This window comes from Staurois parvus, unplaced genomic scaffold, assembly GCF_062004578.1.
Source record: "Staurois parvus isolate SC_StPar_1 unplaced genomic scaffold, SC_StPar_1.0 ptg000648l, whole genome shotgun sequence".
In the NCBI taxonomy this organism is placed as follows: domain Eukaryota; kingdom Metazoa; phylum Chordata; class Amphibia; order Anura; family Ranidae; genus Staurois; species Staurois parvus.
The window spans coordinates 3,386,600-3,413,976 of NW_028318444.1; the positions used below are offsets into that span (position 1 = coordinate 3,386,600).

Here is a 27,377-nt window from a genome sequence, read left to right on the forward strand (position 1 = left end):
CAGCTCCTGCTGGGGAAGTAGACTTGCGAATTTGCCCCCCAGAAAGCGCATCCGCAACGTACTCCTCCATGGCCTGATTCTCTGCAACCGAAAGAGGATACACCTTACTATGCGGAGGAGTGGCACCGGGTTGTAAGGCTATGGCACAATCATATGGACGATGAGGAGGCAGAGCACAGGCGCGCACCTTGTCAAACACGTCCAGGTACTCCCCATATTCAGTAGGCAACACCGAGTCCGAGGAGGCGCACAACCCCTTCACAGGTCCACGGATGCAACCGGCCCCACACTGTGGCGACCATGAGAGAATCTCGGCCGACCACCAATCAAAGCTCGGATTGTGCTTCTGGAGCCAGGGATAGCCCAAAACGATGGAGTAGTGCGGGGAAGAAATTACCTGGAAACAGGCCAATTCCCTGTGAACAGCCCCAATAACTACTTCAACTGGCAGGGTCTCGTGGGTAACCTGCGACGGTTGCAGGGGCCGGCCATCTATCGCCTCGAGGACCAATGGAGCAACTCGAGGCTGCAGAGGAATGGAGTACTGGGCAGCAAACGAACTGTCCATAAACATCCCGCCAGCACCAGAGTCTACCAACGCCTGGGCCGTCACCGAGCCTCCCGGCCAAGAGAGGACAACGGTGATTAGCGGTTTATCTTTACGGGAAACCGGGGACAAGGAAACTCCACCTAAGATCTGCCCCCGACAGGATCTCAGGTGCGATCATTTTCCCGGACGGACCAGACAGGACTGACGAAAATTCCCACCGAGACCACAGTACAGGCAGCGACCCTCCCGACGCTGAGAGGCCCGCTCCCCCTCGGAAAGGCGAGCAAACCCCAGCTGCATGGGCTCACCACCAGACAAGCTATCCCCAGGAGGCGTGGGAGGAGAGGGAGGCACAGGTGGGACAAAAAACGTAGGCGCCAATCGGTTGAGAGGCCTCCACAGACGCTCCTTAAATGAAGGACTCTCTCTGAGCCTGGTGTCAATCAAGATTAGGAAGGAAATGAGTGCCTCTAGCTCTACAGGCAGTTCTTTGGGTGCAATCTCATCCTTCAATGCATCTGAGAGACCATGAGAGAAAGCAGCAACCAGAGCCTCATTGTTCCAACCCACCTCTGCCGCCAGGGTACGAAATTCTATGGCATACTCGGCCACGGTTCGTGAACCTTGATACATGGACATGAGCAGCTTGGCAGCGGAGGCGTAGCGAGCAGGCACATCGAATACCGTACGGAAGGAGGCAACGAAACCGGCAAACTCGTGAATCACCGGGACATTCCTCTCCCATAAGGGATTTGCCCAGGCCAAGGCCTTGTCTGAGAGCAGCGAGATTAGGAAGCCCACCTTTGACCTCTCAGTAGGAAAAGCGTGGGGTATTAACTCAAAGTAAATGCCCACTTGGTTAAGGAAACCACGACACTGACTCGGCTCACCCCCAAAGCGCTGTGGAAGAGTGGCAGAACCAGTCATACCTCTAGGCACCGCGGGTGCAGCAACAGATGCAGAAGTAGGCGCAACCACCGGAGCAACAGTGGGAGCGACCACCGGAATGACAACCGACATAATAACCCCAGGGGTAAGGTGCGCTGTGCTTGCAAGCCTGGGCAAACTGATCCAACAAGAGATCCTGTTGATCAAGTCTGGCGACTAACATAGGGAGCAAAGGCGTACCTGCACCGTCAAGATTCATGGCATTTGTGTAATGTCAGGGCAGGAGCGGTGGAATGGGCAGGCAGGCCTTATGGTAAGGTCACGCACCGACTGACGACAGCCACCACCCACAGACCGGAGTCCCTCAGGGCGCGGAGTCTAAGCCCCAGGCTGCCTTTCACCAGGGCCCCTGATGGTGGGGATGGACTTGACGCAGACTGAGACCAGGTCGCAGCCCCCGAGTAACCCCAGCTGCGGTAACTGCTGACGCCAATGGCGTATAGCTGGTGGGGCCAGATGGGAAGATGTATAGCGTGGTCGGACAGTCCGGGTCAATAACAGTGGAACAGACAGTACAAGGCGGTAGGCAAGAATACTCAGGTCACGGGCCAGGTTCAGCAACGGGAGGTCAGGTAATGGGATAAGGCAAAGATTAGTCTTGTCAAAGCCGAGTCGGTTTCCAGGAAAGTCACGAGAGCTGAACGAGAGCTTGCTGCAATGTAAAATACAGGACACGAATGCAAAGAGCAACTGCAGACAGCAGGCTTAAATGTGATCAGCCACACCCTTCTGGAGGAGGAGCCGCAGAGGCCTGAAAGCATAAAGGCTCCCACCATGCTTTGCAGGAACGTAAGATGGATGCCAGCACATGGAGCAACACAAGCTCTGAGGAAAGGTAGGACCTTGACACCCATTGAGGATAATGAGAACCAAGATGTGAGATGTGACCTGGAGTCAGAACCATTCAACGTTCCAAACAAATCTTTAACAGACATACTCTCCAGGTTCAGTGGTAATGTTTAAAATTGGAATGAAGTGGTATTATCTTTGTTTTCTATGGAATGACAAGGGTGAATGACAGAAGGGAATGCCCATAGAGTATAATAAGAAGCAAGTTGTGGTTTGGAGTCAAAACCATCAGGTGTATAACAAAAAAAGTTAGTGAAACATAGCAAGTTGATTGTTGATGTTTAAAACTGAGATTAATCGCTTCTGCGCTACCCCATAGCAGAAATACTGCTACAAGGTGACAGGGCTGCCCAAAATCATGTTTATATATACATGATTTTGCATTTCCAGGTAGGGGGCGCCCTACGTGCGTGTCCATTTGCGGCCTCGGCTGTCAATCACTGGGTCCCGGCCGGTGATTCCCGATGGAGGGGAGACCTGTATGTAAATAACACAGATCTCTCCCCTGTCAGCTCCTGCACACTGCCCACATAGTAAAACAGCACAGAGCACACAGTTAACCCTTTGATCACCCAGATGTTAACTCCTTCCTGCCCAGTGTCATTAGTACAGTGTTATTGATTTTTTTTTAGCACTGATCACTGTATTGGTGTCACTGGAGATGTCAGTGACAGTCAGTTCCCCCCAGTGTCAGAATGCCCGCCGCAGTCCCAGAGTCCTGCTATAAGTCGCTGATTGTTGCCATTACTGGTATAAAAAAATTCCAGGATATATACTGCCATTTGTAGACGCTATAACATTCACATAAACCAATTAATTTACATGTATTGGGATTTTTTTTAGCAAGGACATGTAGCAGAATACATTTTGGCTTAAATGTATGACGAAATGTGATTTTTGTTTTTTTACTGGATATGTTCAATAGTTTTTTTTCAAAATTGTTGGTCTTTTTTTGTTTATAGCACAAAAAAGAAAAAAAACACAGGCGATCAAATGCCACTGAAAGAAAGCTCTATTTGTGGGAAAAAAAGGACATACATATCATTTGGGTGCAGCATAGCGTGACTGCGCAATTGTCAGTTAAAGTAACACAGCGCCGTATCTCAAAAAATGGCCTGGTCAGGAAGGGGTGCAAATCTTATGGAGGGTAAGTGGTTAAGTGGGATTATCAAGGGTGAATGACAGAAGGGAATGCCCATAGAATATAAAGTGAAGCAAGGTGTGGCTTGGAGTCAAAACCATTAGGTGTATGACATAAAAAAAACATTGGCAGACATACTCTGCAAATTAAATGGTGATGTTTAACGTTGAGAATAAGTGGGATTATCATTGCTTTCTATGGAATGGCAAGGGTTAATGACAGAAGGGATTGCCTATAGAGTATAATGGGAAGAAAAATAGACATATTTGTGTCATGTAACAATTTCACCTTTCCCACAGGCGTTCCCCAAATAGAGTATCAGCTTGTAAAATTGAAATTATTTGGGATTATAGCTGTTTTCTAGGGAATGACAAAGGTGAATGACAGAATAGATGCTGATTGGGTATAATGGGAAATAAGATGTGACATTAGACATATCAAATAAACCTTTCATTGACATACTCTACAAGAAAACAATAATAATCCCACTTAATCTCAATTTCACACAAAGGAATGCCCATAGAGTATATTGGGAAGCAAAATGTGACCTGGAGTCAGAAGCCTTAGACATATCACATAAATCCTTAGCAGACATACTCTGCACATTCAGTGCTGAGGTTTAACACCTTCCTGCCCAGTCGTCAATCTGCTATAGGACACTCACCATTGTGACTGGGCATCATATGACCTCATGTCAAAAGCAGCCGTTCGCAAGGCCTCGGAGCCACACAGCGGCGTGATCTGTCACATCTGATGACATGTCACTACACCAGCCCGTTGCCAGTGTCAATGTGACCGCTGTGACCAATCATAGCAGATCATATGTCGATTGTATACAATGGACGGCTTCCTTGTTAGCTGTGATTGATCAAGGCAGTCACATGATACAGACAGGGGCAATCACAGCCCATCTGTATCCTGTGATGAGCTTTGACCAATCACAGCTAATCACAACAAAAGTCTGAATGAATCTGTTTTATTCAGTAACAATGATTGCAAATATAAATGAAATACATTGGTATGAGGAATCATAATGTGTACAAAAAAAAATCCTGATCACTTGCCCAGAGTAGTTCAATGTTACTATGGTAACATCGTATTGCTTTGGTTACAGTGTGTTGAAAAAACAATAGCAAAAAAGGAAAAATTAATGTAATAAGAAATAAAAAAATAATAGAAATGTTAAAAAAAAAAAAAAAAAATTAACCACTTCCCGTCTGGCCCATGTACATAAACGTCTGGACGGGAGCAGTGAAGGAGTGGGTTGCCGTTCATAAACGGTGCCCATATTTTCAGGCTATGTGCGCTCCCTGGGAGCAGTGCAGGGGCAGGTGGCCGTTTATAAACGTCCTCGCCGCTCCCTGCTTGTGTGCGCTCCCTGGGAGTGCGCAGCACCACGATCAGGTGCCCACTGTGTCCGGAGGACACAGCGGAACACCGATCTGTGTGAGGTCCCGATCATGTGATCACTTATTGGCCAATCAGTGATCACATGAATAGTAGTAAGCAAGATGTCACTTCCTAACATCATTGCTTACTACTAGTACTACTACTTGTGAAATCTGTGAATAATCACAAAGGTCACATGGTACAAGGCTATTCACAACAGCCTTGTATCATGTGACAAGCTGTGACCAATCAAAGTTCTCACAGTATTTCTCAATGGCTGCAAGAATGCAGCCAGAGAAAAGGAGAAATTATTGCTTTTACAGCCTTTATGGGTGTAAAAGCAATCAGTGTAAAAAAAAAAAATCTTCATCACCCCAACAAGTAGTACAGTGTCACTGCTAGGGTGACAGTATGTTAAAAAAAAAACAAATAATATAAAAAAAATAAAATAAAAATGTACACTGTTTTTTTTAAATTATAATTTTTGCTTATAAACTAATTTGGGTTATCTTTTTTACTAAAAAGATAAACAAATACATTTTGGCCAAGATTTATGTAGAAATATTATTTATTTGCAAATTTTTATAAGAAAAACACTTTTCTTTAAAAAAAAAAAAGTGCCCGCTATTGCCTGGAAAATGAGTTATTTCTGACAGTTGAAAAATGACAGTTATTTTTGACAGTTGGAAAATTACAGTCATTTTTGACAGTTGGAAAATGACAGTTATTTTTGACAGTTGGAAAGTGACAGTTGGAAAATGCCAGTTATTTTTGACAGTTGGAAAATGCCAGTTATTTTTGACAGTTGGCAAGTGACAGTTAGAAAATGCCAGTTTTTTTGACAGTTGGAAAATGACAGTTATTTTTGACAGTTGGAAAGTGACACTTGGAAAATGACAGTTATTTTGACAGTTGGAAAATTACAGTTATTTTTGACAGTTGGAAAGTGACAGTTGGAAAATGAGTTATTTTTGACAGTTGGAAAATGACAGTTGGAAAATGCCAGTTATTTTTGACAGTTGGAAAATGACAGTTATTTTTGACAGTTGGAAAATGACAGTTGGAAAATGACAGTTATTTTTGACAGTTGGAAAATGACAGTTGGAAAGTGACAGTTGGAAAATGACAGTTATTTTTGACAGTTGGAAAATGACAGTTATTTTTGACAGTTGGAAAATGACAGTTGGAAAATGACAGTTATTTTTGACAGTTGGAAAATGACAGTTATTTTTGACAGTTGGAAAATGACAGTTGGAAAATGACAGTTATTTTTGACAGTTGGAAAATGACAGTTGGAAAATGACAGTTGGAAAATGACAGTTATTTTTGACAGTTGGAAAATGACAGTTGGAAAATGACAGTTATTTTTGACAGTTGGAAAATGACAGTTGGAAAATGACAGTTATTTTTGACAGTTGGAAAATGACAGTTATTTTTGACAGTTGGAAAATGACAGTTGGAAAATGACAGTTATTTTTGACAGTTGGAAAATGACAGTTGGAAAATGACAGTTATTTTTGACAGTTGGAAAATGACAGTTGGAAAATGACAGTTGGAAAATGACAGTTATTTTTGACAGTTGGAAAATGACAGTTGGAAAATGACAGTTATTTTTGACAGTTGGAAAATGACAGTTGGAAAATGACAGTTATTTTTGACAGTTGGAAAATGACAGTTGGAAAATGACAGTTATTTTTGACAGTTGGAAAATGACAGTTGGAAAATGACAGTTATTTTTGACAGTTGGAAAATGACAGTTGGAAAATGACAGTTATTTTTGACAGTTGGAAAATGACAGTTGGAAAATGACAGTTATTTTTGACAGTTGGAAAGTGACAGTTGGAAAATGACAGTTGGAAAATGACAGTTATTTTTGACAGTTGGAAAATGACAGTTGGAAAATGACAGTTATTTTTGACAGTTGGAAAATGACAGTTGGAAAATGACAGTTATTTTTGACAGTTGGAAAATGACAGTTGGAAAATGACAGTTGGAAAATGACAGTTATTTTTGACAGTTGGAAAATGACAGTTGGAAAATGACAGTTATTTTTGACAGTTGGAAAATGACAGTTGGAAAATGACAGTTATTTTTGACAGTTGGAAAATGACAGTTGGAAAATGACAGTTGGAAAATGACAGTTATTTTTGACAGTTGGAAAATGACAGTTATTTTTGACAGTTGGAAAATGACAGTTGGAAAATGACAGTTATTTTTGACAGTTGGAAAATGACAGTTGGAAAATGACAGTTATTTTTGACAGTTGGAAAATGACAGTTGGAAAATGACAGTTATTTTTGACAGTTGGAAAATGACAGTTGGAAAATGACAGTTATTTTTGACAGTTGGAAAATGACAGTTATTTTTGACAGTTGGAAAATGACAGTTGGAAAATGACAGTTATTTTTGACAGTTGGAAAATGACAGTTGGAAAATGACAGTTATTTTTGACAGTTGGAAAATGACAGTTGGAAAATGACAGTTATTTTTGACAGTTGGAAAATGACAGTTGGAAAATGACAGTTATTTTTGACAGTTGGAAAATGACAGTTGGAAAATGACAGTTATTTTTGACAGTTGGAAAATGACAGTTGGAAAATGACAGTTGGAAAATGACAGTTATTTTTGACAGTTGGAAAATGACAGTTATTTTTGACAGTTGGAAAATGACAGTTGGAAAATGACAGTTGGAAAATGACAGTTATTTTTGACAGTTGGAAAATGACAGTTGGAAAATGACAGTTATTTTTGACAGTTGGAAAATGACAGTTGGAAAATGACAGTTATTTTTGACAGTTGGAAAATGACAGTTGGAAAATGACAGTTATTTTTGACAGTTGGAAAATGACAGTTGGAAAATGACAGTTATTTTTGACAGTTGGAAAATGACAGTTATTTTTGACAGTTGGAAAATGACAGTTATTTTTGACAGTTGGAAAATGACAGTTATTTTTGACAGTTGGAAAATGACAGTTGGAAAATGACAGTTATTTTTGACAGTTGGAAAATGACAGTTGGAAAATGACAGTTGGAAAATGACAGTTATTTTTGACAGTTGGGAAATGACAGTTGGAAAATGACAGTTATTTTTGACAGTTGGAAAATGACAGTTGGAAAATGACAGTTGGAAAATGACAGTTATTTTTGACAGTTGGAAAATGACAGTTATTTTTGACAGTTGGAAAATGACAGTTATTTTTGACAGTTGGAAAATGACAGTTATTTTTGACAGTTGGAAAATGACAGTTGGAAAATGACAGTTATTTTTGACAGTTGGAAAATGACAGTTGGAAAATGACAGTTGGAAAATGACAGTTGGAAAATGACAGTTATTTTTGACAGTTGGAAAATGACAGTTGGAAAATGACAGTTATTTTTGACAGTTGGAAAATGACAGTTGGAAAATGACAGTTATTTTTGACAGTTGGAAAATGACAGTTATTTTTGACAGTTGGAAAATGACAGTTGGAAAATGACAGTTATTTTTGACAGTTGGAAAATGACAGTTGGAAAATGACAGTTATTTTTGACAGTTGGAAAATGACAGTTGGAAAATGACAGTTGGAAAATGACAGTTATTTTTGACAGTTGGAAAATGACAGTTGGAAAATGACAGTTATTTTTGACAGTTGGGAAATGACAGTTGGAAAATGACAGTTATTTTTGACAGTTGGAAAATGACAGTTGGAAAATGACAGTTATTTTTGACAGTTGGAAAATGACAGTTGGAAAATGACAGTTGGAAAATGACAGTTGGAAAATGACAGTTGGAAAATGACAGTTATTTTTGACAGTTGGAAAATGACAGTTGGAAAATGACAGTTATTTTTGACAGTTGGAAAATGACAGTTGGAAAATGACAGTTGGAAAATGACAGTTGGAAAATGACAGTTATTTTTGACAGTTGGAAAATGACAGTTGGAAAATGACAGTTATTTTTGACAGTTGGAAAATGACAGTTGGAAAATGACAGTTATTTTTGACAGTTGGAAAATGACAGTTATTTTTGACAGTTGGAAAATGACAGTTGGAAAATGACAGTTATTTTTGACAGTTGGGAAATGACAGTTGGAAAATGACAGTTATTTTTGACAGTTGGAAAATGACAGTTGGAAAATGACAGTTATTTTTGACAGTTGGAAAATGACAGTTATTTTTGACAGTTGGAAAATGACAGTTGGAAAATGACAGTTATTTTTGACAGTTGGGAAATGACAGTTGGAAAATGACAGTTATTTTTGACAGTTGGAAAATGACAGTTGGAAAATGACAGTTGGAAAATGACAGTTATTTTTGACAGTTGGAAAATGACAGTTATTTTTGACAGTTGGAAAATGACAGTTATTTTTGACAGTTGGAAAATGACAGTTGGAAAATGACAGTTATTTTTGACAGTTGGAAAATGACAGTTGGAAAATGACAGTTATTTTTGACAGTTGGAAAATGACAGTTATTTTTGACAGTTGGAAAATGACAGTTGGAAAATGACAGTTATTTTTGACAGTTGGAAAATGACAGTTGGAAAATGACAGTTATTTTTGACAGTTGGAAAATGACAGTTGGAAAATGACAGTTATTTTTGACAGTTGGAAAATGACAGTTGGAAAATGACAGTTATTTTTGACAGTTGGAAAATGACAGTTGGAAAATGACAGTTATTTTTGACAGTTGGAAAATGACAGTTGGAAAATGACAGTTGGAAAATGACAGTTATTTTTGACAGTTGGAAAATGACAGTTGGAAAATGACAGTTATTTTTGACAGTTGGAAAATGACAGTTGGAAAATGACAGTTATTTTTGACAGTTGGAAAATGACAGTTGGAAAATGACAGTTGGAAAATGACAGTTATTTTTGACAGTTGGAAAATGACAGTTATTTTTGACAGTTGGAAAATGACAGTTGGAAAATGACAGTTATTTTTGACAGTTGGAAAATGACAGTTGGAAAATGACAGTTATTTTTGACAGTTGGAAAATGACAGTTGGAAAATGACAGTTATTTTTGACAGTTGGAAAATGACAGTTATTTTTGACAGTTGGAAAATGACAGTTATTTTTGACAGTTGGAAAATGACAGTTGGAAAATGACAGTTATTTTTGACAGTTGGAAAATGACAGTTATTTTTGACAGTTGGAAAATGACAGTTGGAAAATGACAGTTATTTTTGACAGTTGGAAAATGACAGTTGGAAAATGACAGTTATTTTTGACAGTTGGAAAATGACAGTTGGAAAATGACAGTTATTTTTGACAGTTGGAAAATGACAGTTGGAAAATGACAGTTATTTTTGACAGTTGGAAAATGACAGTTGGAAAATGACAGTTGGAAAATGACAGTTATTTTTGACAGTTGGAAAATGACAGTTATTTTTGACAGTTGGAAAATGACAGTTGGAAAATGACAGTTATTTTTGACAGTTGGAAAATGACAGTTGGAAAATGACAGTTATTTTTGACAGTTGGAAAATGACAGTTGGAAAATGACAGTTATTTTTGACAGTTGGAAAATGACAGTTGGAAAATGACAGTTATTTTTGACAGTTGGAAAATGACAGTTATTTTTGACAGTTGGAAAATGACAGTTATTTTTGACAGTTGGAAAATGACAGTTATTTTTGACAGTTGGAAAATGACAGTTGGAAAATGACAGTTATTTTTGACAGTTGGAAAATGACAGTTGGAAAATGACAGTTGGAAAATGACAGTTATTTTTGACAGTTGGGAAATGACAGTTGGAAAATGACAGTTATTTTTGACAGTTGGAAAATGACAGTTGGAAAATGACAGTTGGAAAATGACAGTTATTTTTGACAGTTGGAAAATGACAGTTGGAAAATGACAGTTATTTTTGACAGTTGGAAAATGACAGTTATTTTTGACAGTTGGAAAATGACAGTTATTTTTGACAGTTGGAAAATGACAGTTATTTTTGACAGTTGGAAAATGACAGTTGGAAAATGACAGTTATTTTTGACAGTTGGAAAATGACAGTTGGAAAATGACAGTTGGAAAATGACAGTTGGAAAATGACAGTTATTTTTGACAGTTGGAAAATGACAGTTGGAAAATGACAGTTATTTTTGACAGTTGGAAAATGACAGTTGGAAAATGACAGTTATTTTTGACAGTTGGAAAATGACAGTTGGAAAATGACAGTTATTTTTGACAGTTGGAAAATGACAGTTGGAAAATGACAGTTATTTTTGACAGTTGGAAAATGACAGTTGGAAAATGACAGTTGGAAAATGACAGTTATTTTTGACAGTTGGAAAATGACAGTTGGAAAATGACAGTTATTTTTGACAGTTGGGAAATGACAGTTGGAAAATGACAGTTATTTTTGACAGTTGGAAAATGACAGTTGGAAAATGACAGTTATTTTTGACAGTTGGAAAATGACAGTTGGAAAATGACAGTTGGAAAATGACAGTTGGAAAATGACAGTTGGAAAATGACAGTTATTTTTGACAGTTGGAAAATGACAGTTGGAAAATGACAGTTATTTTTGACAGTTGGAAAATGACAGTTGGAAAATGACAGTTGGAAAATGACAGTTATTTTTGACAGTTGGAAAATGACAGTTGGAAAATGACAGTTATTTTTGACAGTTGGAAAATGACAGTTGGAAAATGACAGTTATTTTTGACAGTTGGAAAATGACAGTTATTTTTGACAGTTGGAAAATGACAGTTGGAAAATGACAGTTATTTTTGACAGTTGGGAAATGACAGTTGGAAAATGACAGTTATTTTTGACAGTTGGAAAATGACAGTTGGAAAATGACAGTTATTTTTGACAGTTGGAAAATGACAGTTATTTTTGACAGTTGGAAAATGACAGTTGGAAAATGACAGTTATTTTTGACAGTTGGGAAATGACAGTTGGAAAATGACAGTTATTTTTGACAGTTGGAAAATGACAGTTGGAAAATGACAGTTGGAAAATGACAGTTATTTTTGACAGTTGGAAAATGACAGTTATTTTTGACAGTTGGAAAATGACAGTTATTTTTGACAGTTGGAAAATGACAGTTGGAAAATGACAGTTATTTTTGACAGTTGGAAAATGACAGTTGGAAAATGACAGTTATTTTTGACAGTTGGAAAATGACAGTTATTTTTGACAGTTGGAAAATGACAGTTATTTTTGACAGTTGGAAAATGACAGTTATTTTTGACAGTTGGAAAAGCACAATCAGCATTAGGGTTTACAGAGAATGGTCCGAAAAAGAGAAAATAACCAGGGAGTGGCAGTTGTGTGTACAGGAATGCCTTGTTGATGTCAGAGGTCAGAGGAGAATGGGCAGACTGGTTTGAGCTGATAGAAAGGTGACAGTAACTCAGGTCAATATGGACCAAAATCTCTGAGGAATGTTTCCAACACCTTGTTGCCATGAAGAATGAAGGCAGTTCAGAAGGCAAAAGGGGATCCATCCCAGTACTAGCAAGGTGTACCTAATAAAGTGGCCGGGAGTGTATGTTTATTTGTGAATACATATGTCTAGATTCTACACCCACCTGGGTGCATACATACCTTTGGGTCCCATTCACATGTGCAAATGAGGCCATTCTCACAGGAGACTTAGCAGGGTTCCCTGCGATTAGCTGCAGACAGGAAGATCCATTGAAAGCAATGGGATCCTTATAGCTCCTGTAGATATTTGCAGCCATCCTCACGTAATCGTTCATGCAGTGGTTACCTGTGGATAATCCGTCCTGGATGCTCTGTCAGGTTCTGATTACTTTTAAATTAAAATACATTTTTTAATTAAAAATAAATGAAAAGTTTTAATTGGGCCTTCCCTCCTGCAGCTAATCACAGGGAACCCCGCTGAGTTTCCAGCGGGTTATTTGAAAAGGCTCCATTCACAAGTGGAAATGGAGCCTAAAAGGGAAAGTATTGCTGAGAAGGGCATCCACCTTCACACCCAAGCACACAATGCAGCATAGCAGAGGGTAAGAGCTCACATGTGAAGGTCATACAGCACTTGTGCATGTAATCAGCACTGTATCTCCTCTGCAGTCACCCACTTTGATTCAGCCTGAATCTTTTCTGTCATGTATGACTACATACTGTATATGGTTTAGTTATTGGCTAATTGGTGAATTAGACGACACAATCATTACATGTTATCCTACATGAACAAGGCTGAATAGGTGTCTATACTTTGCTCTATTCAGAGGCATCTAAACACCACCTCTGGATGCAGCAACACTCTGCTATGGCTGCATACAAACTACCTATTTAGCTGAGGCCAGTTTGTGTGCGTCCAATACTCTGCAAATGCGCCAACCCTGGGCACACACTTTCTGTGTCCATAGTCAGTCACAGGATCCTGACCTGTGATCCTGCCTCAGAATCAGTACAAGTCTGACAGTCCCTGTAGTGTGTGCAGGCAATGTTTAGAACTGCCAGCAAAAATGTACTAATTCTTTCCAATGGCTGCCGCTGGCAGTCCCTGTGTGACCATGTGAACGTAGCCTTAGGGTGGGTGAGCATATTAGAGACCTTCAAAATGGATTGAAAACCAATAGTGTTTCTTTACACTTTTACAAGTTCATAAGGACCCGATAGGATTGGGATCCTGTTTTTTTTTTCAGGATTGACAGCATAAGATATAGTTGCATAGTTAGTCTGGCTGAAAAAAGACAAAAGTCCATCCAATTCATCCAAAAAAAAACAAAAAAAATGTTATAATCCTATACCCACAGTTGATCCAGATGAAGGCAAAAAAAACCCCAGCAAAGCACAATCTAATTTGCTCCTGCAGGGGAAAAAATTCCTCCCTGATCCCCCGAGAGGCAGGTCCTGATCACCACCACACCAGCAGATCCTGATCACCGCCACATCAGCAGGTCCTAATTACCACACCAGCAGGTCCTGATCATCGCCATACCAGCAGGTTCTGATCACTGCCACACCAATGGGTTCTGATCACCGCCACACCAGCAGGTCCTGATCACCACCATACCAGCAGGTTCTGATCACCACCACACTAGCGGGTCCTGATCACTGCCATACCAGCAGGTCCTGATCACCACCACACCAGTGGATCCTGATCACTGCCACTTTACGTCCTGATTACCACTATATCAGAGTTTCTTGATAACCATGCCAGTGGTTTGTGGACTCTATAACTTTCACACAGACTAAATAATATACACTGATTTAGGTTATTTCTACTCGGTGCGCTCCCAGCACAAAGACCGCGGTGTCACTGAGAGCCTCGGGTCCCGTTCTAACGATCGGGACCCGGACTCCCGATTCCGGGTCACATGATCGCTGTGATAGCCTCTGATTGGCTATCGCAGTGATCAGTCTCTGTACAGCCCGGCCCCCTTGCTTTTTTCTCTTTCTATGAATGGAGGAGAGAGATACATTGTATCTCTCTAACTCCTGGCATAGGGAGGAAAAAAAATGTTTGTAGAAAAAAAACCCATAAATAAATAAATTAAAAAGTAAAAGAAAAAATAAAGAAAAATACCTAGATCAAGGTTTGATCTAGTTCAGTGCCAGGGTTAGTGTTTGGGTCAAGGTCTGGGTCAAAGGTCAAGGGTCAGGATTTAAAAAAAAATTGGTATCAGTGTCAGTTAGTGTCAATGTCAGTGTCAGTGTGTTTTAGGTAAAAAAACAAAAACAAAATGTGCACTATTGTTTCTGGGCTGTACTATGGGTACAAACAACAAATAACATACACATATATGATATCGCTGGAGAATTTATTTTGGGTTGTTCTTTAGTGGTAGGGTATGGTAGTAAGAAGAAACACACATCTAAATAAAAAAAATGATTTTTTTTTTACTATTATGAGCCAGTTTTCCTTTGATAATAAAAACAAAATCAGGAGATATCCATTACCATTTACCACCAAATGAAAGCCCAATTTGTCCTGAAAAAAAAGTAGTTGTGATGACATGTAGGGTTTTACTAACACATGTCAAAGTTGCAGAATTGTGCTTAGGCATTTAGATTTGTTTTACCCTTAGGCATGAAGCGGTTAAGGACTTTTATATATCACTGCTTATACCATTGTTCGCAATATTATCAAGGCTGGCTATAAGTTCCTGGTCCTATTTATGCACTAGATTTTTCTTTGTTATTCGAAACTGTAATAATTTGGATTTCCTTCTACTCTGTGTCCACTGACAGTGGTCAACAGGATAAACAGAGGAGTAAATCCCCCACAGCCTGACAGGGGTTCTAGGGCCCTCACTTATCTATCCAAAGCTAGAAAAAAAAACCCTTTTGGGCATACATACATTTTAACTTCCAGTATCCAGGTTAAACCACACTGCTGCATCTAAATCTAGATTACATAAATGATATTTGACTCCTTTATGACAGTGTTATGTATAAATGTGGTGGCAGAGCAAGTGGGCTTTATATATTGCTGCCTTTTCCTGGGGCACATGCCATCAGTGCCCCCCCGATCCTGACTGAGCTGTTACATAGTAAACTACTGAGGATCAGCAGTCAACACTGTGCAGTCAATCGTGGGCATTGCATACCATTTAAAGCTCCAGATCTGGCCCACATAACAAGGTTGAGATAGTATAGGCGTACCTCGGTTTACGAATGTCTAGTTTAACGTAATTTTCAGTTTACAAATGAAAATCCACTGAAAAATAATACCTCGGTTTACAAATTTTTTTCGCAATACGAATGGATTAATTGGTTTTCAATGCATTTACAAATTTTTTTTTATAATGTCCCTGTACAGTACTATGCCTTTAAAGTGCACTGTATAAAGAGTTTTGAACAGATAAAAGACTTTTTTTCTGACTTCCAGAACAGATTAATTGGTTTTCAATGCATTCCTATGGGAAACCACGTTTCGGTTTACAAATTTTTCACAATATGAAAAGTCCTGCAGAACGAATTAAATTCGTAAACCGAGATATGCCTCTATACTGTACATTCATTAATGTTAAAGAGAAAGACACAGTTAAACATGACACTAATAATCATTCAAATATGCAATATACAAATCATATAAGCCTTCAGTGGTAAAACATTTTTTATTAAAATTAAATCATTTTGAAATGGAAAATATTTCAAGCTAAATCAAGAGGTTGTGTTTTCTGTGACACAACCAATATTTTCATGTAGTAAAGTAAAAGCAACACACATTACACATTGTTGGGAACACAATTAACCGCTTGATTGCCCATATATGTTAACCCTTTCCCAACCAGTGTCATTAGTACTGTTACAGCATACAGCAGTGGTCTCCAAACTGTGTCCCGGGGGCCAGATGTAGCCCTTTGCTAGCTTTTATCTGGCTCTTGAGGCACTATTTATTCCACTGACACCAACAAATTCCTCCCAGTGATACCAATGATAGGGCACAATTCCAACCAATGACACCAACAATGGGGCACAGTTCATCCCAACGATACCAAGAATGGAGCTCAATGACACCAATGATGGGGCACAATTTCTCTCACTAACACCAAAGATGGGGCATTGTTTATTCCCACTGATGCTGGGACATTTTCTGGTCTGGCCCCCCTAAAGTCTGAAGGACAGTAAAGTGGCCCTTTGCTTAAAAAGTTTGGAGATCCTGGTATACAGTATTAGCGCTGAACACTGTATTAGTGTCACTACTCATGTCAGTATCAGCTAGTCAGTTAATATACCTCCCAGCCAGCATCAAGTATCACCAGCTTGATCACCACACTATCACAGTCCCACTATATGTTGCTGATCACCGCCATTACCAGTATAGCATCATATCTGCATAATTCCAGTTTGTACCATTGTTTGTAGAAGCTATAACGTTTGTACAAACCAATTAATATATACTTACTGGGATTTTTTTTTTACCAAAGACATGTAGCAGAATGCAGTTTGGCCTAAATTTATGAAGAAATTTTATTTTTGATTTTTTTTAAACATTGGATATGCTATATAACAGAAATTAGAAAATATTGGATTTTTTTCCAAACTTTTTGGGTTTTTTATTTATATATTAAAAAATGTAAAACCCAGTGGTGATCAAATACCACCAAAAAAGGTCTATTTGTGTGAAAAAATGATATAAATTTAATTTGTGTACAGTATTGCATGACTGCACAATTGCCAGTTAAAATAGCGCAGTGCTGAATAACAAAAATGCCCTGGTCATGAAGGGCAGGTGGTTAAACAGATGCCATCTGTTGAGCAGGGGAGCCCACACACTCATCACCAGGTCAGTTTCAATCAATGTATAGCCAGCTTAACTCCGAAGGAAATGCATATACCGTAGACAGGAACTGGATAAAAGAAGCTGGTGGAGATCAGCAGCACTGAGGTACAAAAAGGGATGAAAAAACTGACCCAAAAAAAATATTTAACAGAAAAATACATGACAATTGTTTATGATATACAGAACTTTAACTAAACTAAGTCATCCAGCTAAGGGTTAGGTCCAGTTTTTACTAAACAAAAATCATGTCAATAGTACACATAGGGAGGTCAGAGGCAATGATATTCCACAGTGCAAATTATTGAAGAACTTTTCTTTAAAAAGTTACGTTGAGTAAAAGTTTGACTGTAGGTTCCTACATTGATAGTACAGTGGGTATATCATAATCAGATTTCCTGCTGGATTGTGTCCTAGGGGCCCTGGCAACCTGCTTTACAAATGGACATCCACTGACTGCCATGTTCTTAGTATTCCTGCTTGCTGATCCTTTGCAGCGGTCTTGCGGACTGTGGGGGTGTTGGTACCATCTTTTTGACGCTCCTAGGCAGATGGTGGCCATACTGTCCTTTCCTTTATGGATTGCTTTTAATTAAATAAGCTTCTTTAATACGTACAATGATCATACATTTTTCCAACTATTTGAGGCATTTGCGTACATGGATCTGTCATGTTTTGTACTTGTTCACAATTTGCAATATACATCTTCATACTTTGTAAATATGGTTGCATACATCATTGATGTGTTATTATTGTATCACAGCATCATTATACCAAACTGCTCCCCTGAGGAAGGAATTTCATTCCGAAACATGTTGGGAGTTATGGGAAGAACACACCACTATCAATCAAGACATGTATCTACATTGGTGTATTTGTAATCATTGGGTATATGTTTGTCAATCAAGTTGGTGTATCATACATGCTGTTGAACCCTTACCAGTTCTTACTGGCCATGTGGCCACTACATTAAATAAAGATTGACAATTGGTCTTTTAATATGTGGTATGTTTTATACTTTTCTGCTTTTAAAGTATCATGGGGTTTTCCTAGTATATAGGTCTTTTTCTGTGCTATCTACAAGAGATGTTAGCAGTTGCTACTTGATTGGTATTATCAGGCTCATTTATATGTTATATTCAATGGTATGAATTCCTTCATCCTCCAGCAACTGCCTGCATACTCCAGGAGAAAGCCAGGATCCACTGCACCAGCATAGGGTCTTAAAATGGTTCCAAGGATTTCATCCCGATACCTAATGGCAGTCAGGGGTGCCGTTGTTTAGTCTGTAGAGGTCTGTGTCTCCCTCCATGGATATGCCTCCCCAGGCCATCACTGACCCACCAACAAAATGGTCATTCTGAATGATGTTACAGGCAGCATAACATTCTCCATGACTTCTCCAGACCCTTTCACGTCTGTCACATGTGTTCAAGGTGAACCTGCTCTCATCTGTGAAAAGCACACGGCGCCAGTGGCGGACCTGCCAATTCTGGTGTTCAGTGGCAAATGCCAATCGAGCTCTATGGTGCCATGCAGTGAGCATAGGGCCCAGTAGAGGACATCGGGCCCTCAGGCCACCCTCATGAAGTCTGTTTCTGATTGTTTGGTCAGAGACATTCACACCAGTGGACTGCTGGAGGTAATTTTGTAGGGCTCTGGCAGTGCTCATTCTGTTCCTCCTTGCACAAAGGAACAGATACTGGTCCTGCTGATGGGTTAAGTAGCTTCTATGGCCCTGTCCAGGTTTCGTAGAGTAACTGCCTGTCTCCTAGAATCTCCTCCATGCTCTTAAACTGTGCTGGGAGACACAGCAAACCTTCTGGCAATGGCATGTATTGATGTGCCATCCTGGAGGAGTTGGACTGCCTGTGCAACCTCTGATGGGTCCAGGTATCGCCTCTATGCTACCATAGTGAAACTGACCCTAGCCAAATGCAAAACTAGTGAAAAACAGTCAAAGAAGATGAGTAGGGATAACAATGTCAGTGGCCTCCACATGTAAAACCATTCCTGTTTTGGGGATTGTCTCATTGTTGCTCATCTAGTGCACCTGTTGTTAATTTAATTAACACCAAAGCAGCTGAAACTTATTAACAACCCCCTCTGCTAATTAACTGTCCAAGATCAATATCACAGGAGTTTAGTTGACTTGATGCTATATTTTTGAGCAGTGTATATGCTTCCACCAGTGAATTGGGTGTCAGGAGTGAAGGAGGTGGAAGCTGTTGGGGAGACAGGCACTAAAGAGACCCTGTTGCCAGATGATTCATTAAAAACTTGTGCATTTAATGTTATTTATGCATGTTATTTACCTGTAAAAGCTCCCTTGTGTACACATCCAAAAAACACTGAGACTGTTGTTGGGTGCTGCCATCTTGGAAGTGATGTAAGAGAAATGGAAATTGAAGTGCCACACCACTGTTAAAAGGTCCAGATACAACTTGATTCCAATGAAAGTCAAGGGGTCAATGCAAGTATCCAATGCAGTCTGAGGGTCCAAAAATTCCCCCTTCAGCAGGGCTAGAAGAACTATAAGGACATCTCCATATCAATACAATATAAATATGATTTCTGTCTGCTCTGTCATTCCTCCATTATCTGTCATTTCTAAAAGTCTAACTCAACATCAGACAATCCCAGTAGACGCCCCCGCCCCAGCACACAGCAGGTGATTGACAGTCTCAGATGTGCATGTTTCCCTTTAAAATTGTATAGAGGTGGGTGTGTCCTCTACTTCCTCTCAGGCCTCAGATTGCACTCATCTCTGTGATGGGCAGTGCGTGACATTTGGATTGAGAAAAGTACACACTACAAAAAGATATGTTTTGTTAATTATTCATTTCAGGGGTTTACAACCTTTAAAGCAGAACTACACTGCATCTGAGCACTACAAACAAAAAAACACTAATTAATTAATTTTTAATATTCAAAGCAAACTCCCCCATCCATTCCTGTCTCCATTCATTATTTTGCTGAGACATTTCTTTGAAAAACACCCCTCTAGGATTTCTGGCCATGGCCATCTTAAGTAAGGGCAGATAAATTTACTTCCTGGAATCTGGAATCCATCTGCCCTTCGCTTAGGCATACAGGCAGGAGGGTGTCCTAAGCTGAGAAATCCCCTCCTCTCTTCCAGAAGACTCTGGGATATATGACACCATTTGCCTAAGCATGAAACCAGGAATTAACTGGCAAAATGTAAAAAAAAAAGTTTACAACAAGTAAATATAATATGCCTTCCTATCTATTTACTAATATTAGAAGCATAAGGATTACAAATAGCCAAAGTTAATTGAGTGAAGTTCTGCTTTAAAGCGTTTTTGTGCTGCATGGCTTATTAGCAATTTGTATTCCCAAGCAATTGAACAGATGTACCTAATAAAGTAGCCAGTGGGTGTAAATCCAGGTCACCAGATCATTCAGTTTGACAAAAATCTTCCCATAAGATTATATGTCCATTTAATATATTTTATGGATGTTATTTGCCTGTAAAATCTGTCTTGTTTAGATACTCAAAATGCCGGAGCCTAGTGCTAGGTGTCCCTGCAGACTCAGAGATGTCACTAAAGTAGTCCCCTTTCTTCCCCCCAGATGTAGTAAGGAGAGAGTCAGAGATGCTGGGTCAGCACAGATAGTAGTTGCACACTCCTAGAAGAGGATGGGGCTATGATCTGATATCAGGAATGGGGAACTCAGACTATGCTAGGAAAGTGACACTTCTTGGAGTGGTCAGCTTCCATAGAAAATTCCAAGGCTCTCTTTGCAATTTTGAAACCATTTTACAGGATCTCTTTATACACTGTTGCAATGTATTAAATTGTATCAGTGTAACTGTAGTTTGAGAAAAAACACTTGATGTTTCATTGATAGCCTTGCAATGTACATTTACTGAAAAGGATCACATACATTCACAAAGTGATTTGCAACTTGATTCTTTATAAGTTTTGGACCATTGGGCTGGACCTTTGTTGACAAGCACCTGAAGCAATCTGTTGAGTGTTCTGTGCTCGATCATATATACAGTATTTTGCAACACTTTCCTCTAAAAACACCAGAAATAACACTTACAGGTTGTTCCAAGACATCCCTGGAGGCTGTGGGACCAGTCTGAAAGCACCATGCTATCTCACTCATGAGCAGTGGGGAGATAGCTGTGAGACATCAGGAAGCCACAGCCGGCTCCCACATCCAAGATGGCAGTGCTGGGGATTCCAAGCATGGGAAAGGATCAGCTCCAGTGAAAACAGCTCCGGACTCCAGTATTTGTAGCTGCTGACTTTTTATTTTTTTAAAAACAGGATCAACATTCCTTTTCAGGCTAGCCTTATAGCAGTAGAAATTTTTGGAACATTTGTTTAATTTTTTAATGGTTAGTGGGGTTAAATCGACTGTAGCACCCTCTAGTGTAGTGTATTGTAGGTAAAATCATTGTGTGTGATTCATGGTAATTGTATGAGTCATGTGACTGAGGTTGGATTATTGCAGGTCAGCTGGATGACTCAACAGGTTTTGGCTCTATCGCCTCCTCCTAACTCTGAAGGACCATAGAACCTTCCAGAAGTTGGTAAGCAGGAAGGGGTGGAGACCCGATCTGCATGTTCGTGGGAGTCTGGCCAATCTCAGGTTTGGAGGCCCAGACTGGCCTGATGGTGTGCAGGATAGGGCTTTGTGGTGATCATACTATCTATTGCATAATTTGCTTTTTATCTTTTTAGCTACAGATAATTTTTTTTATTGATTTCAGCATTGTGTTTGGGATCATTGTACTGCTGCAGGTTGGGCAGATTAAATCCCTCCCTGACGGTACTGCATGATTGATAAGGATTGACCTATAATCTCTGTGGTGAGGGTGCCTTCACTTTTGATCAAAACACCAATTCCTTTACCATACTACAATGTGGCCGGCCGACATTCATTCATGTACTTCTCTCTATTTCTTCATGGATAAACTGCTCGGTATTAGATTTGAAAATGTCACACTTTGACTCATCAGTGCAGAGCACCTGCTGCCAGCTTCCTGCATCCAAGTTCCTGTATTTTTATACATAGTTGAGCTATTCGGCTTGGTGCCTACCTCTTGGGAATGGCTTTCTGGTCTCATGAACACCACTTGTGATAAGACTTCTCTGGACTGTGGATGGGTGCATGAGGATCCCATATGTGCCTGGCAGTTCTGAGGGGATTGTGGTGCTGAAAATCTTCTGATTAGAAGATGTGCCCAACCTCTCGTAACACCCAACCTCACCTCACAACCAACCTCCTTCATTCCACCCACCATTCCATCCCCCACAGCTGTCTCCTCCTGTGCCACCCTCCCCTCCCTCCTAGATTGTAAGCTCGAAAGAGCAGGGCCCTCGAACCCCACGTGTAGTGTACTGTTACTGTCTTGTCTCATGTTATGTCCCCCTGCTACTGTACAGCGCTGAGCATACCCTTTGTGCAATAAGAGCTTGGACAGCAAACCCAGAAAGCTGGCTGCTGTGAACATAAGGAAAGAAAGGAAGGAAGGAAGGAAGGAAGAAAAAGAAAGAAAAGAAAGAGAGAGAGAAAGAAAGATTACATTTGATTTGTTCTGGGAATGAGATGGAAAGATCCCATCCTGTTGCCGAAACACAGCTCTATATACTGTTTGTAGCTGATGCTTTACACAGTTTATACAGCGCTGACAGTGGGCACATCTTTTAGTGAAGGTAATATTTCATTTGGAGCAGTTTGGTCCAAATAAGCTATTTTAAAAAAAGACAGAAAACTGGAGTTCAGTTTTAATACATTAAAATGATATGCTCCTGTTTCGTTTCTCTTTCATTCTCACAGAATGCTGAGCTGCAAGAAGATGGACTGTGCATGTGCTGGTAGGGAACAAGGCCTGGAGTGCTTGTCATCTACATTTTGTCTTTTCTTTGTCATGTTTCCTGAGTCATTATAACCCTAACACCTTTCCTGTCCCAGGGTGGTAATGCTGCTCCTCCATAGATACAGTACAGGAGGTGAGTGAGCATTGTCACCCTAGAACAGGAAGTGTGCTACTGGCAGGATGGCCAAGTAAAAAATAATGAAAAGAACATGAGCATGCCTAAACATTTGTAATTGCAACAATTTTCTGGACAAAGTGGTGCATTATCTAACAGAAATGCAGGGGTGCCAATATTTTTGGCCACGATTGTATACAAACCACAAAAGGGAGACAACCATTCAAATGCTTAAATCAAGCCCTACGCTGATCTCCCTCAGTGCATGGCCAAGGAGCCTCAGTCTCCAGGTAAGGTCTACAACAACCATAAAATAAAGCCCACATACATTGAAAGTGTTACAAAACCCAGGACCCTGCATTCTCTATATCTGGTCTCCCACAGTACACACAACATGGAAATGCAATTATTTTAGTAAATTTAAACTGCTAAATACCTTTTCTCATCAGCAGTTAGAGCAGTTTCATAACTTCTATCAGTATCCGGCTGAGCACACATTAAAGATTGCAGGAGGAGTTTTCATTCTGCTGTAAGAGGATGCATGACCCCTGACCCTCTGTTTGGACAGTGCTGATTGGCCTTGTGCTGATCACATGCACTCTCCTAAGAAAAAAAATGAGCATGCGCCAAACTGAGCGATATGTCTTATCAGGAGATAAGAGAGACACACTGGAAGAAGGAGAGGATCAGAGAAGTCAGGCTTAAACAGCATTTTTACACAATGCAGAGGATTAACCCCTTAGGTTCCACGATGAGTATAATAAGCATGCTTTACTGCATATACAGACTGATTTACTGTTGTGCGTTTAGGTTTAAATCTGCCACATATTCTATATTGAAAAATGAAGTGACAGACAAAGCAAACATTGCTTCAGCCTGAAGAGTCCTTTATCACAACTAATATTTGGGTTGAACACTATTTACCTGGAAGTTTAGATGCTCCTCTTCTCACTCTGTGATTGCACAGATGTGGTTGATGACTTCTTGAGAATAGTAAATCCCCAGTGGTAAATGTACCCACATTCCCCATCCCTGCTTCTTGCCTTTATTTTCCCACACCCTCCTCTTTTATATGTTATTTTTGTGACTTTATACTACGTAAAAAATCCACATTGAAAGAGTTACTAGCACATGACAAGATCTAACAGTATAGTAGAATGGTGACACCTATATAAACTGCTTTATTTATTCTTCCATCCAGTACTCACAAAGTATGATAAACAAAATACTAGAAATAATTATGTTGTAAAGCGATGTTTTGTTTATTGGCTGTATTATATAAAGATTAGTTGGATACAGTAGTACATTTTGAAACAATAACTCAAATTTGTAACTCTGTCAATTGAATTAAAATTCTCAATAAAAATTATTGAACAAGGAGTATGATGTATAATGCTTGATGTGAGCAGTGGTAGACTGCGGTGTATTTTTTGCTTTATTTATTGCAATGTTTATGACATTTGACTATAGTTGAATTATACCAGAAATATAGCTATAAACTTGTTTGCCAGCAGCAATGCCAGCTGTTTCAGCTCAGGTGGTTGACACTGGTAAAACAGCAAACAGCAGTTGAACTGTGGCAGCTGGCATGTAAATATGGTAACTGCAGAAAAAGGAACTCACATTCTGTGTCAGATCATTGTAAAAGTCCCAAGCTTGGAGACAGTAAAAGCATCACTAGCAAGCTCAGCCTGCGATCTAGTGGCAAGATTTCATACTGCTTCAATCTAGAAAAAGATACAAACAAAGCAGCATTTAGTTAATTCATATGTAAACATTATGAAGAGCCACTCCAGATATAAATTTTGACATATTATTATTATAGCGCCATCAATTTACGCATCGCTTTTACATATATATTGTACATTCACATCAGTCCCTAACCCTCAAGGGGTGTACAATCTAAGGTCCCTAACTCACATTCATACATACACATACTAAGGACGATTTTTAGACAGGAGCCAATTAACCTAACAGCATGTCTTTAGATGTAGGAGGAAACTGGAGTACCCAGAGGAAACCCACGCAGACACAGGGAGAACATGCAAACTCCAGGCAGGTGGTGCCGTTGTTGGGATTTGAACCAACAACCCTGGTACTGCCAGGCGGAAGTGCTAACCATTTAGCCACTGTGCTGCCCACACATATAACAATGTTGTTTATAATTGTGTGGTTCTGAACAGGGGCGGACTGACAACTCATGGGGCCCCCGGGCAATAGGGGATCATGGGGCCCCTGTGTCCTTGCCCAAACTCAAAAAAGCCTATGATAAAGGTACCATGGGCACCTCATGGGGCCCCCTACTGACCCCGGGCCCTCGGGCAGTGCCCGAGTTTCCAAATGGTCAGTCCGCCCCTGGTTCTGAACTAACTACCCTGCAGTGGCCTGGACATTTTTATGATGCAGATATGACCAGCCACAAAATAGTTAAAGTGACACTAAAGCAACTTTATTTTTTTTTCTTATAACCAATATGTCTATACTTCCCTGCTCTGTGCAGTGGTTTTACACAGAGTAGCCCTGATCCTCTTCTTTTCGGGTTCTCACCAGTGCTCCTGGCTCCTCCCCCTTGAGCAGTTCCCTAGGGAAAACCGCTCACCCTGGGGGCACTGCTGTGTGCTCGTCCCTGAGCTGTTGCTCTATGCGTGCATAAGACATGGCCTCGCCCAGCGCTCTCTTCTCATTGGCTCACTGGCTGTGATTGACAGCAGCGGGAGCCAATGGGCTCCCACTGCTGTCTCAGCCAATGAGGAGGAAGAATCCCCAAACAGCAGAGACTGTCAAGAATGTTGATAGAAGGGGGCTCAGTCAGGAATTGGGGAGGGGGGGCCTGCTGCTCACAGAAGGTTTTTTACCTTCATGCAAAGAATACATTAAGGTACAAAACCTTGAGCCTTTACAACCACCTTGAGCCTGGGTTCACACATATGCGGTGTGGTATACCACATGTGATTCGCACAGGAACCGCACTGCATTCCTGTGTAAATCACATGCGAATTGTGTGCAGTGTGATTGGAGCCATATATTCTGTATAGCTCAAATTACACTGCATCAGCACCAAAAAGCTGCAGGACCCTTTTTTTGGTCCGCACTGGAATTGGATCACATAGGTATTCACACCCTTGCTTTGCGATTCTGTACATCGCACAGCATTTTGTGGTCCGATTTCAGGGTGTTGTTAACATACACACCTGCAGAGGTTCGCTTGAATGGGGTGCGATCGTGATGCGGTGCGGAATTCGCACAGAAAACTGCAAATTCCGCACCGCATCAGTGTGGACCCAGGCTAAAGGTCATCTGCATTTTAGGGCTAAACTCCAGACACAATAAAAAAAAATTTGTTCAGTTGTGCATTCTTTAAATAACATTCAAATACAGTATATCTATAGACAAAACTTTTCTTTAAAGGAATTGTTCACCTTTATGAAAAAACTGCCTATGCAGATAAGGGGCATCTGTAGACAAAAAAAAACAGTGCACCATTGACCTAAATTGAATAATGCTCTTGCTATAGGTGTAGGCCATTTACAGGGCATCCAGAAAGTATTCACAGCGCTTACCTTTTGCCACATTTTGTTATGTTATAGCCTTATTCCAAAATAGATTAAATTCATTTTTTCCTCAACATTCTACAAACAATACCCCATAATCACAACATGAAAGAAGTTCATTTTGAAATCTTTGCAATTTATGAAAAATAAAAAACGAAAAAAAAAAAACACATGTACTTAAGTATTCACAGCCTTTGCTCAATACTTTGTAGAAGCCCCTTTAGCGCCAATTACAGCCTCAAGTCATTTTGAGTATGATGCTACAAGCTTGGCACACCTATTTTTGGGCAATTTCTCCCATTCTTCTTTGCAGTACCTCTCAAGCTCCATCAGGTTGCATGGGGAGCGTCGGTGCACAGCCATTTTTAGATCTCTTCAGAAATGTTCAATTGGGTTCAAGTCTGAGCTCTGGCTGGGCCACTCCAGGACATACACAGAGTTGGCCCGTAGTCACTCCTTTGTTATGTGGGCTTTGTGCTTAGGGTCGTTGTCTTGTTGAAAGATGAACTGTTGCCCCAGAACACTCTGGAACAGGTTTTCATCAAGGATGACTCTGTATATTGCTGCATTAATTTTTCCTTTGATCCTGACTAGTCTCCCAGTTCGTGCCACTGAAAAACATCCCCACAGCATAATGCTGCCACCACCCTGCTTCACTGTAGGGATGGTATTGGCCAGGTGGTGAGCGGTGCCTGATTTCCTCCAGACATGACGCTTGGCATAAAGGCCAAAGAGTTCAATATTTGTTTCATCAGACCAGAGAGTTTTGTTTCTCATAGTCTGAGAGTCCCT

The 27,377-nt window shown here is 40.2% G+C and overlaps 1 long non-coding RNA gene across 1 annotated transcript in view; it reads left to right on the plus strand.

The window, feature by feature from the left end:
- The window catches only part of LOC149448921 (uncharacterized), a 52,282-nt gene extending 34,221 nt beyond the window's left edge, over window positions 1-18,061 (plus strand). The window contains exon 3 of the long non-coding RNA XR_016315478.1: window positions 17,826-18,061. This is a non-coding gene — a long non-coding RNA (uncharacterized LOC149448921). The remainder of the gene's footprint in view (window positions 1-17,825) is intronic.
- The last annotated feature ends 9,316 nt before the right edge of the window (window positions 18,062-27,377 follow it).